Source organism: Lissotriton vulgaris, chromosome 4_1 (assembly GCF_964263255.1).
Source record: "Lissotriton vulgaris chromosome 4_1, aLisVul1.2, whole genome shotgun sequence".
In the NCBI taxonomy this organism is placed as follows: Eukaryota; Metazoa; Chordata; class Amphibia; order Caudata; family Salamandridae; genus Lissotriton; species Lissotriton vulgaris.
The window spans coordinates 1,091,560,593-1,091,574,198 of NC_141691.1; the positions used below are offsets into that span (position 1 = coordinate 1,091,560,593).

The 13,606-nt window shown below is 47.5% G+C and overlaps 1 protein-coding gene across 4 annotated transcripts in view; it reads left to right on the forward strand.

The window, feature by feature from the left end:
• The window catches only part of CLPTM1L (CLPTM1 like), a 2,174,700-nt gene that overhangs the window by 1,200,322 nt on the left and 960,772 nt on the right, over nt 1–13,606 (forward strand). The window lies entirely within an intron of this gene.

Consider the following 13,606-nt stretch of genomic DNA (forward strand, 5'->3'; position numbering starts at 1 on the left):
TGTCTATGCTTGAAGACCTCTCCTGACGTCAATTTTAATCACCTGATGAGCCCCGTAGTTGCTCACGAGTTGGTTGGTTCTGGCGAAAGGGTTATGGCCTTGGCAGCGATGCATGGACTAATGGGTCAGTGGGACATACCCGCAGCGGCGCATGACTTTCTGGCACACAGCGTTCTTGAGAACCCACCGAGTTGTCCTCTGATGTTGCAAGAGGATCCGGTGCTGGAGGAGCACGTATGTTCTTTCCCATTGCTTAATTGGGTTGCTGAACTGTTTTCGGATGAGGACAGTGATTTCATGTTGGAGGCTGTTGCTGCTTATTTTGCATATACTGTCCAATCATGAGATGCCTTGGAGACTTTTATTACTATGGCACATGACTTTTTGATGTTCATGACAAAAGTGCCCCTTTTTTTTCTTTTGATCATTTGACTACATGATCTAGGCCTATAATGTTATATTTGGCCTGAAGTTGATGACTTATAATTGCATTTTGTTTTGGCCACTATAGGCATTCGTACATCATTTTTATATAGTTTACATTTATACATAGTATAAATTTACATACATTTAGCTTGGCTCAATATTGTTGAACTCTGCTTTCATGTTATGCCTTTATTTTAGTATTGGCTTGTTTTTTGACCGTCCTCGAATCATTGGGGGGGTGTCATATAGTTACTGCTTTTCTATATAATGTGTTAAGTTAGCATGAGTTTATTAAATGTTTAAACGACATATTTTCCTTCGGCTTCAGTTTGCACACGACACATAATTGTTATTGTAGCTTTCAACCTAGACGAAAGATGTGATTTATTTGAGAATAATATGTTATTGCTCTGATATCAGTTGTGCTTGGTACACTGTCTGCACACTGAGAGCAGAACCCTCTAAGAATAACCTAACACAAGGTTGCTGGGAGGCCTGATCCTCGTACTACATTAGACATAACATAAATACAGTTGCTGCCAACATTGAGCTCTACGCGGGTTTAAGATAGAGTTACAGGAAATGCATGAACACACTTGAAGATGCTTCGCATGCAGAGAGCTGGTAGCTGATGATGTGATCCGCTCCTACTGATTTTAGAGGTATGGGCCCGCCCTGCTAAAACCCAAAAGAGACCTTCATAATATAATATAATATGCTAAATAGGGAGGTGAGAAATAGGTGTTGCTAATTCCTATTCATTTCGGCATTATAACATGCTATCACCGTTTGCGTACTATGGACTAGTAACTATGCTGATAACTTTGATTCTAATAATCTGTTTGTTAGTATTGTACAAGATACTGCGTTTGAGAACATTGCATTGAATAATAAATAATTCAAATATGCACGTGTCCTCTTTACTCCTTGTTCTGGTTTGAACTGATTATAGAACGAAAGAGTGTTCATGTGTTCCACGATACCTGAGGTATTCTAAGTTCATGTTCTGGTTTGTCTAAATCATTGGGAGTTTGTTATGACCAATGAGACACTGTAGCTAGCTAGGTAAGGGGATTTCTGATACTAAGGTGAGTTTTGGGTCACCCTAATTCACTAAGGTTCTAGATCTCTATGCACAGTTCTGTGGGAGAACGGAAACCCTGCTACAGCTTCTTTGGTGCCTGCTTTAGCAGGGGAGTCACTCCTTGACCCCAAGGGAGATTCTTCAGTCCTCTAGTCGTTAGTAGTGTGTCAAAGTTCCAGGATTCAGCTTCAGAGTTTCGTCCAGGTATAATCTAAAGTCCTGTTGCCAGGGGTCTCTTACTTATACTGAAGAAAGGGGTTGGACATACTCTGGGGACCCACCTATGGGACGGTCTGGGAAGAGGGGTGGTTACACCCCTTTCCCTTTGTCCAGTTTCGCGCCAGAGCAGGGGCTGAGCGCCCCTGTAACTGGTTTGAACTGGGGTATGCACAGGGACACCAAGTTTGCCCTAAGTGCTGTCTGAAAAGCACTCTCTGAGTGCCCCCACCCAGCCCCAATACACTAAAGGCTGTCTGGGAGGTGGTTACACCTCCCTGTGACAGAAAACGTATTGTCCAGGCCTCCCCTGCCAGAGTTTCATCCAGCAGCAGGAGGTCAGACTTGTGTCTTTGGCTGTGGCATCCATTTTGTGATGCCAGGGCTCGTTTAAATTATTACCTGGCAGACCAGTGTGTACATGTCTTCTCCCTCTAGAAGGGTGGAATTCTAACCCCGCCGCCAGAACTGGCGGGAAGGGGGGGTAGGATTCCAAAGGGTTTGACACCAAACACGACATGTTTCCATGCAGCCCCTCCAAAGTTAGCATTTACTGTGAGGTTATAATGCACTTAAGAGTTTATGGTCTGGCTGCATCACAGAACAGTCTCAGAGAATAGGCTCTGAAATCTGCAGAGGGGTCCTGCTCATGCATGGGCACCCTCTCACACAAAACCAAGTACTCTGCCTTCAGGATTGATAAGGCCTGCCATAGGAGTGACTGATAGGTTCATATGTGTCAGTGATTAAAGGTAGATATAGGTAACCTATATCTTAGTAAGGGGTGCATGCACCACCTTACCCAGGCTGCAGTAGCAGTTCTGTGGTGCCATTTTGGAAAGCTTCCCATTGGTGGCATAATACATGCTGCAGCCCCTGGTAGGCCTCTGGGGTACCTATGCCCTAAGTACCTACGGTACCATATACTAGGGACTCACAAGGGTACCTCAGTAACCAATCTGGAGTGTACCCAAAGTACATGTAATCATTTTAGAGAGGAAGCAGCTAGGCTGGGGTTCTGGGTAGCAGGGCTACAGCCAGACTAAAGTCGAGAAACAGTGAAACACCAGCGAAAAGTGGGGTAACCACAGTAAGCAGATCCTACTCTCCTACAAAAGTCAAGGGTGTGGACCCTTTCCCACTACAGGTCGCTGTCAAGGTCCAAGTCTTCTGGGAAGTCAAAATCCAAGCAGAAGCACAAAAAGACCAAGCATGATTTGTCCCAGTTCCACAATTCTCAACCCGAAAAGTCTCAAGTACATCAGTGTACTTCATGGTCCCACTCTTGGTTCGCTGCTGAAGAGCAGATTCCGCAACTGATTCTGATGCACCCCAAGTTTCTACATCCGTTGGCTTCATCACAACAGACCAAGTCCTTCAGAGAGGCCAATTTGTCAAATTTCCAGCACCTTTTGAGCTCACTATGGCACACCTTCAGACCACAAGGATCCGTTGAGTCCTCCAGTTTCCGCCGATGGATCTGCTCTTGATGCTGTCTTTCCAGAACCCATCTATGGTACAGCTTCAACGCCAAAGCTAACTTCCAATAAAGCACCAAAATTCTTGCAGATCCCTATGATATGGACGACGCGGACACCGACGCCTCTAGTGCTAAAGGTCGGATCTGTCCTTATCATCCCCTTCGACTCCAAGGCAAACCGATCTCCGCCTCGAATAAGGTCACTTCATGACTCCATACCGATGTATCTGGCACACATTAATTCCAATTCAGACAGAACTATGCCTCCACCTCAAAGCTCACCCTAGCGTTCCCCCAACCTTTCTGTTCAGACTCTGACCATAGACAACCAGCATATGGGGTTGACCATATTGACTAAGGGGAGTATTTTCCACAGCATTATGAGGATGTCAATTCATATCTGGATTTACAAGATGCCTGTGAGTTGCACTCTTCCCCAGACTCGCAGTTTTAGTCTCCCCTGGACTTCTTACAGAAGAGAGTGACTCTTTCAATGTGGAAATGTAGCAACTCTGCAGATTTTTGGGATTTGCTTTTATCTGGCATAGAAATTAAAAACCATGTTCTCACAGAGATTTTACAACCGGGACATACCTCTTCTGAGGCTTTACTCCCATTTAATGAGACCCTGAGTGACACCCCAAGTCTTTTTCTTGCCCACCGGGAAACTGGCAGATTGCCAGTTGTCGCAGGCTGGCGGTGATTGACCCTGACATTTTGATACAATATTGTACAGGATCTGCTTCTTATGGTTACCCCCACTTTTTGCTTAATGTTACACTGTTTTTGACTAGTCTGACTGGGACCCTGCTAATCAGGACCCCAGTCTATCTGCTTTCTCCCTAAAATGTATTGACATGTATTTAGGTACACTCCAGATTGATTACTGGGGAACCCTTAGAACTCCCTAGTATATGGTACACATGTACCCAAGGCATAGGTACTCCAGAGACCTCCCATGGGCTGAAGCATGTATTATGCCACCCATGAGAGGCCATGCAAAATGGAACTACAGGTCTGCCATTGCAGCCTGTGTAAGCTGGTGCATGCACCACATACAATAGATATAGGTTTACTATATCTATAGGTCACTACACTTAAAACCTGAAAGTCACCCCTATAGCAGACCTTAACAACCCTGAAGGCAGGGTGCTGGGTTTTACGTGAGAGGGTGTCCCTGCATGAGCAGAGCCCCTATGCAGCCTTCAGAGACCATTCTGCCGGGTTTTCCGTGACACAGCCAAACAAATAGGTAGAGGTGCATTATAACCTCGCTGTAAATGCCATCTCAAAAACGGCTGAAACAAAACATGTTGTGTTTGGTATCAAACACCTTGGAATCATACCTACACACTGGTGACCGGTGTGAAAGGTATGATTTCGTCCTCCTGAAGCAAGCTTCGTGGGTCCCTGGTCTTCCTGGTACCAGCCTTCTCGACCTGGACAGCACAAAATGGTTGCTGCCGACCAGATTCAAATTCCTGCCTTCCTGCTGCTGAGCCAAGCTCATGCATGAGAAGGCAGCACAATCAGTATCCTGTCACAGGGAGGTGTGACCACCTCCTAGACAGGATTTAGTGTATTGGCGCTGCGTGGGTGCACTTCCAAAGTGCTTGAAATTCTGCACGAGGGGCACATTTGGTGACCCTGTGCATAGTCCAGCTCAAACCAGTTCTGGGAGCTGTTGGCGCCTGCTCTGGTGCAAAACTGGATGAAGGACATGGGTGTAACCACCCTCCTGACCCTCCACTGGGAGGGTCCCCTGAATCTATCCAACCCTCTCCCGTAGGTACAAAAGGGCTTACCTGGCTGTAGGACCCGAGATTCGACATGGAATAGATTCTGAACAAGACCGTCTGGGCACTCTGGACTTTGACTGGGCCCGACTTTGTCTCCCTCTCTGCCCAAAGCATTGTCTGTGCCAGTGCACCATACAGGCTCCACGCAGGGCCTGTGGAGCATCAAGGACAGCAGAAGTATCGCCCTTGGGGTGACCTTTGGCACTGTAACCATCTGACCTGTCTGCTCTTCCTGAGCTCCTGCCAACTCCGAAGGCTCCAGCAACAAATGGAGGTGGGTTCCTATGTTCCTTGAGGTCTCACCAAGTTTGAGGCCAGTATCCCTCGTGTGGCTGTTACTTGTATACTGGTATTGTGTAGTCTGGCGACTAGTGTGTGGTGGGTGACGGTGTTGAAGGCTGCTGATAGGACGAGTAGGATGATTGCTGCGGAGTAGCCTTGGTCCAGGAGGGTATGGATGTTGTCTGTGGCGGCGAGTAGGGTGGTCTCAGTGCTGTGGTTGCTTCGGAATCCGGATTGGGACGGGTCGAGGACAGCGTTCTCTTTGATGAATTGTTAGTTCCCAGTTCTCTGCAACTTTAACTGCAAAGGGGAGGCGCGAGATGGGCCGGTAGTTCTTGAGGTCGGTGGGGTTTTCTGTAATGTAATGATGTCTTGTAAAGCGCATGAATCACCCCACATGGGGTATCTCCGCGCTGTAGACCGCTGGGGAACCCGTCCTGACTTTCCCTGTGAGATGGTCCCTACTGGGTATCTCCAAGGTATAACCAGGCATCCCCGGTGTATGTGGGGGGCCGTTGTAGAGATGAGGCAAGCTAATGCCCAGAGTTGCCGAGTGTGGTCCCTGGTTAGAGTAGGCACCGAGGCGAGAATTATCGAGTCCGCTGACCCTGGTCCACGACCCTGCCGCGTCGGGAATTGAACCTTGGTCCCGGGCCGTCCTCTGTGTCCGGGTCTGCCGCCTCTAACCAGTGAGCCACACCACTGTGGGCTTCTTGAGCAGGGGCCTGACTTCTGCGAGCTTCCAGTCGTCTGGGAAGGTGCCTGTTTGAGGGTGGTGTTGATGGTGCATTGTAGTTCGGGTTCGATGGCGGCTGTTTCTCTGTGGTAGATGTGGCAGGGCAGCAGTCGGTGGGGGCACCCGAGTGAATACCTTTCATGGTCGAGGGGGTGTCTTCGGTCGTGACCATTGTCCAGTTGGAGATGGTGGGCTGGCTCTCATCTTCCACCTCCAGACTACAGTGGACCTCCTGCACTCGCTGGAGGTCACTATCAAAGTGCCAAAGTCACACCTGACTCCCTCTCAGACACTCCCTTTCATTGGAGCTGTACTGGACACAGTGCAGTTTTGAGGCTATCCTCCAGAGCAGCAAGTCTGGGCTGTTTGGGCTATGATACCGATGTTTCAGCCTCTATCCTTAATTTTGGTGAAAATGACCCTGTGGCTGCTGGGCCTCATAATCTCTTGCTCGTACATCATACCAGATGGCATATGCGGGCTCTGAAGTGGGACCTGAAGTGCTGGTGGGCGCAGCACCAGGGTAATCTTTCCGACTACGTCTAGATCTTTGAGGGAACTGCACAACAATTGTAGTGGTGACTAATAAACCAAGCTTGGTCAGAGGCAGATCCCTCTCCTTTCCCCAACAAGATTGCAATTCTGACAGATGCGTCACTTCTGGGATGGCGCGGCTATCAGGTAGAGGCGGAGATCAGAGCCGTCTGGTCTTCGGCGGAGTCCGGGCTCCATATCAGTGTGCTGGAACTTCAGGCGATCCGCCTGACACTCCTTCCCTTTCTCAAAGGGAAAGTTGTGCAGGTGTTCACCGACAATACCACCCCCATGTGGTACTGCAACAAACAGGGCGGGGTGGGGTCATGGACCCTATGTCAAGAAGCTCTGCGCCTCTGAATATGGCTGGAACATCAGGACATAACCCTGGTGGTTCAACACCTGGCATTATGTTCTCTGAACGCCAGGGTGGATGAACTGAGCTGTCAGGGCCTGGTAGATCACAAATGGCGTCTTCACTCCCAGGTGGTGCAAGGTCTCTCTCAGCGGTCGGGGGAGCCTTGGTTAGATCTGTTCGCCACTGAAGAGAACACACAATGTCAGCAGTATTGCACATTGGAGTTTCCAAGGCTGCACTCCCTCAGCGATGCTTTTCGTTGCGAGTAGAGTTGCGGCCTTCTGTACGCCTTTCTACCTGTACCACGTATTCCCTGAGTGCTGAAGATCTTGTGTGGAAGGGCCCAAGTCATTCTTGTGGCTCCTGCCTGGGCACAAACAGTCTGGTACGCAGGAGCTCCTGAGCATGGCCATCGATCCTCCGATCAGACTGCCCCTTCGGGAGGATCTTCTGTTGCAGCAGCAGGGGACGGTTCTTCACCCGAACTGTTGTATAGCATTTTAGGACCCTAGTGTAATTTTCCTGATTCATGCCCTTATATAGGTATAAATCACCTTGTCCTTATATAGGCATAGAAATCATAACCATATTTATACATGGCCCATGCAGTCCAAATACGGCATGGCTTCTTCCACTAGTTCCGAAAAGCCACAACGATATCTTGGAAAACTCGGCTTCAGCAGTTAGGGACTTCCCCTTGCTTGAATATTGATTTATCCAAGAACTCATGGAGTTTTCAAAGAACTGAGACTCTTTGATGACGTTATTATGTCCAACTGTATGTCAAACTCTGCACCTTCAAGGTATATATATGCCCACACTTGCCATAGAAAACACACAGTGGTTTGAAGCAGTTCGACTATCTACTTGCCCGACGCAGCTCGCTACAGCAAGTGCCGAAGGAAGCCGACCCTCCAGCAGACGTACTGAAAGAGACGATGTCTTTTCTCTTGCCGAGAAATCCAGCTCCAGTGTTTCCAAGCTACCTTTGCGGGTTGTTGGGAAATCGAGTCCTGAGACAGAGAGATACGAGACCTCCCTCATTTTAAACAAAGGTACGGAGCTGATAAGACCCTAAGAGAAATCTTGGATAGATTCTTGGCAAAAGAATACTAAACTTATGCTATACCACACTTACTTCTTCCCTCGTATTAGACTTAGGTTAGGTACATCGGGGTAGGCGTATTTTAGAAGCACCAGTTGAGTACTTTTAGTCTTTATTTATTTATGTATGTGTTTTATGGCTTAGAAACCATACCATGCTTTTACAGTATTATTTTATAATACTCTTCTTGCTGTACGCATTATACTTTACAGCCAGTATTACGATTGTAGCAGTTAATTTCTTCTGCATGAGAAAGAAGACTGTTCAATAAATACCTTTTATTGAAAACGCCCGTCTCTATTTCTCTGCACCTCTGATGAAACTAAGCATGCACGATTGACTGAGTAAAATATCGATCTATTGTTTCCATGACTCTGAAGATACTTTTCATCTTGGGGAAACAAAGTTTCCACGTTTATGCGGTTGTCGGAAACGAATCCCTTCTTGTTTATTCGAGAACGTTTCTAGTGACCTCTGAGCTAGCTGGCACTCACAATTAAGTTTAATATATTCAATAGAGACCTAGTCGACCTAAGTCCTACGTCAATTCTATAGTATATATTATTCCAATGCGCAGAGCCTTTTGGGAATATAGGAACTACACTACATGGCGCCCAACGTTTGGTAAGGCACTAATTTAACGCTAGATACTAGAGTAACTCAGTCGTGCTTTTCACAGAGACCCCTTTTTTCCCGTAAAATACTCCAATAGACGTCTGGAGTGGGTTAAAGGATAAAATATCCGCCATAACTGAGTAGGACGAAAAACCCTATGTATTAGTTGTTGGTTTTGTTCAACGTTGAAGGATACAATGTTCCAAAATATTGTGCACCTTATCTTTGTTTCCTTGAAATTTGCGCTGCAAGACTTTAAACAAAATGTTGAATAGCGACACCGAGAACGGTGGAGTTGCAGAAACTGCAAACCGACCAGGTTTAGACGTTACAGGTTTCCAACAAGATGACGCGGATGCTATAATCAACCCAGAAAACGTACGAAAAACAATAGCTATAAAACTTATAGAAAATAGCCTATCACCGAGAGGTGGTAGGGTAATATTTGTCATAGAGGCACATGAATATCGGCAGACAAAGGTATTCTATTCATGGATTATCTTCCCTGAAGCAAATCCAAGAACACATGTGTTCCACTACTACAAGATAGAGGAACCTCCAGCGAAATACACTCCTTTCGAGGATGTTGAAATTCCATTAACATACCAAGAGCACTAGCTCTGGTTTAAAGGCGCCCTACAATATCAAAATCACATTACCAGGCTCGGTCCACTAGGTAGGCCAGGAGCAACATGGCCGGTACTAGCTACATCACAATCTGCCTGGAAGGACTCCTGGTGGCCCACCGTGCTGGGCTCCCCACCGAAACCCACGGACCAAGCACGCAACATAGGATTTATCTTGGACTCCTCGCTCATCATGTCCAAACAAGTCAACGCCATCTCGTCCTCATGCTTCAACACCCTGCGCATGCTTCGAAAGATCTTCAGGTGGATCCCCACCGAAACGAGAAGGACGGTCACCCAGGACCTCCTCACCAGCCGGTTGGACTACGGAAACGCCCTATACGCAGGAGACACAGCAAAACTTCAGAACAGACTCCAGCGCATACAGAATACATCCACACGCCTCATCCTGGACATCCCCCGACACAGCCACATAACTGCGCACCTGAGAGAACTGCACAGGCTCCCAGTCAAGAAAATAATCACGTTCAGGCTCCTCACCCACGCGCACAAAGCACTCCACAAATCCGGACCCGAATACCTCAACAGACGCCTCACGTTCTACACTCCAAACCCGCCAGCTCCGCCACCCTCGCCGCCATCCCACGGATCCGCAGAACCACCACCGGAGGAAGATCATTCTCCTACCTGGCCGCCAAGACATGGAACTCCCTCCCCACCCACCTACGTCTGACCCAGGACCATATCACCTTCAGGAGACACCTCAAGACCTGGCTGTTCGAGCAGTAGCAGCACCGCCCCCCCTCCCCCCAGCGCCTTGAGACCCCCACGGGTGAGTAGCATGCTCTATAAATTTCTTGATTCATTGATTGATTGAGCTATACACCACATCCTGCCATTGAAGAAATGACAGGTCCAGAACTGTTAGCTCAGCTAAAACAATTAATTACAATACATAGACAATTGGTACAATATGTCATGCGGACTCTAACAGTCCAACCTGCTATAAGAATTCCACAGCTCTCCCCTCATCAGGGGAACACAAACAAAATTACACAACAGACTATACAATCTGTTATTGGTAAATTACCCACAAAACGGGAACAAATTCCATTCTGGTTAGCCCAAAAGATTACTCAAATAGAGGCAGTATTTCCCGATAGTACACCTCATGAGAAACACAGGATTCTAACAATCTGTTTACCAATGGGGATCGCACCACACCTGGAGGACTGTGACACTTGGGGTACAGTCTTTGCTGCAATATACACAAAAACATTTGGTGTTCCGTCCATGGCGGTAATACCAGACGTCCTGAAACAGATTCAAAATGAATACGGGGCAGAGCCTGCCTTGAATCTGGGTATGAAATTACTAAAAGATTACAAACAGGTCTCAGCTATAATATTAGCTAATATTAAAGGTGATTCAGAAAAGGGGGTGGTGATGAACAGAGTGTCTGAATTGAGCAGACCACTCTTACCCAGTCCAAAGATCAGGGCTTGATCCATCACCGTTATTTATCTCACTGCCCCATCCCAGCTCAGAACCTGGCTATATGCAAATCAGTCTGTCCCTGGCCCAGTGCATCATGGGAACAGGGCAGACTAAACTACCAAGCCAATTCTTCACCAGAAAGGAGACAAGCTACCAGGGACCGGTTTCTGGCATTTCAGCCGTCTTCGGCCCGGCTTGCTTGAATCCTGATGGAGCGGTGAGAAAGGGACTCATGTCTGAGTATACCCTGCCACACCTATAGTGGCCAAAAACGATTCAGAAAAGGGGGTGGTGATGAACAGAGTGTCTGAATTGAGCAGACCACTCTTACCGAGTCCAAAGATCAGGGCTTGATCCATCACCGTTATTTATCTCACTGCCCCATCCCAGCTCAGAACCTGGCTATATGCAAATCAGTCTGTCCCTGGCCCAGTGCATCATGGGAACAGGGCAGACTAAACTACCAAGCCAATTCTTCACCAGAAAGGAGACAAGCTACCGGGGACCGGTTTCTGGCATTTCAGCCGTCTTCGGCCCGGCTTGCTTGAATCCTGATGGAGCAGTGAGAAAGGGACTCATGTCTGAGTATACCCTACCACACCTATAGTGGCCAAAAACGATTCAGAAAAGGGGGTGGTGATGAACAGAGTGTCTGAATTGAGCAGACCACTCTTACCCAGTCCAAAGATCAGGGCTTGATCCATCACCGTTATTTATCTCACTGTCCCATCCCAGCTCAGAACCTGGCTATATGCAAATCAGTCTGTCCCTGGCCCAGTGCATCATGGGAACAGGGCAGACTAAACTACCAAGCCAATTCTTCACCAGAAAGAAGACAAGCTACCGGGGACCGGTTTCTGGCATTTCAGCCGTCTTCGGCCCGGCTTGCTTGAATCCTGATGGAGCAGTGAGAAAGGGACTCATGTCTGAGTATACCCTGCCACACCTATAGTGGCCAAAAACGATTCAGAAAAGGGGGTGGTGATGAACAGAGTGAATGAATTGAGCAGACCACTCTTACCCAGTCCAAAGATCAGGGCTTGATCCATCACCGTTATTTATCTCACTGCCCCATCCCAGCTCAGAACCTGGCTATATGCAAATCAGTCTGTCCCTGGCCCAGTGCATCATGGGAACAGGGCAGACTAAACTACCAAGCCAATTCTTCACCAGAAAGGAGACAAGCTACCGGGGACCGGTTTCTGGCATATCAGCCGTCTTCGGCCCGGCTTGCTTGAATCCTGATGGAGCAGTGAGAAAGGGACTCATGTCTGAGTATACCCTGCCACACCTATAGTGGCCAAAAACGATTCAGAAAAGGGGGTGGTGATGAACAGAGTGTCTGAATTGAGCAGACCACTCTTACCCAGTCCAAAGATCAGGGCTCATTGCACCATCAGGATTGAAGCAAACCGGGCCGAAGACGGCTGTAATGCCAGAAACCGGTCCCCGGGAGCTTGTTTCCTTCCCAGTGTAAGAATTGGCTTTTGTAGTTTGGTTTGCCCTGTTCCCATCATGCACTGGGACAGGAACAGACTAATTTGCATACAGCCAGGTTCTGAAACTGGGATGGTGCAGTGAGCTAAAAAACGGTGTTGGATCTAGCCCTGATCTCTTGACTGGGTGAGAGCTTTCTGCTTAATTCAGAGACTCTGTCCCTCACCACCCCTTGTTTTAAATATTTTTGTCCACCCTAAGCGTGGAAGGGTATTCTCAGATGTGAGACCCTTGCTCATTGCACCATCAGGATTCAAGCAAACCGGGCCGAAGACGGCTGTAATGCCAGAAACCGGTCCCCGGGAGCTTGTTTCCTTCCCAGTGTAAGAATTGGCTTTTGTAGTTTGGTTTGCCCTGTTCCCATCATGCACTGGGACAGGAACAGACTAATTTGCATACAGCCAGGTTCTGAAACTGGGATGGTGCAGTGAGCTAAAAAACGGTGTTGGATCTAGCCCTGATCTCTTGACTGGGTGAGAGCTTTCTGCTTAATTCAGAGACTCTGTCCCTCACCACCCCTTGTTGTAAATATTTTTGTCCACCCTAAGCGTGGAAGGGTATTCTCAGATGTGAGACCCTTGCTCATTGCACCATCAGGATTCAAGCAAACCGGGCCGAAGACGGCTGTAATGCCAGAAACCGGTCCCCGGGAGCTTGTTTCCTTCCCAGTGTAAGAATTGGCTTTTGTAGTTTGGTTTGCCCTGTTCCCATCATGCACTGGGACAGGAACAGACTAATTTGCATACAGCCAGGTTCTGAAACTGGGATGGTGCAGTGAGCTAAAAAACGGTGTTGGATCTAGCCCTGATCTCTTGACTGGGTGAGAGCTTTCTGCTTAATTCAGAGACTCTGTCCCTCACCACCCCTTGTTGTAAATAATATTAAAGGTGAAGCATCATCCGTAGCAATCCGCCAAAAACTAAAAGAACTTGATGTAACTGAGCAACCATATGAACTGCCTAAAACAATAGAAAAATCCTATGAAGAGCTAGGTAGAGATAGTTTGGGAGGGAAACCAGTAAATCCCGAACTAACAGAAAATCCTGAAAAGGTTTTTATTAAAAACAATCTCACCACTCCTAAAAAAAAGTGGGAAAATACTAGACACACACTTCCTAAAGAGAAGCGTTCTCAATCCCGAGGTAGGTCTCCTCAAAAGGAGCCAACTGAAAAGAGGTATAACCTCAGAACCAGGTATAATTTGAGAAAACCTGATAGATATAAAGATACTGATAAACGTTCCTCTCATACCTTTCAGACTTCCTCGCAGAAATCTGAAAGAAGAGGACGATCAGAACACAAGGAAAAACTCTTGAAGTCCAAAGATGATCAACACGTTCAGAAAAATAAGAAAACTCGATTCACCAAAAAGAAGGTAGCAAGTCTAAAA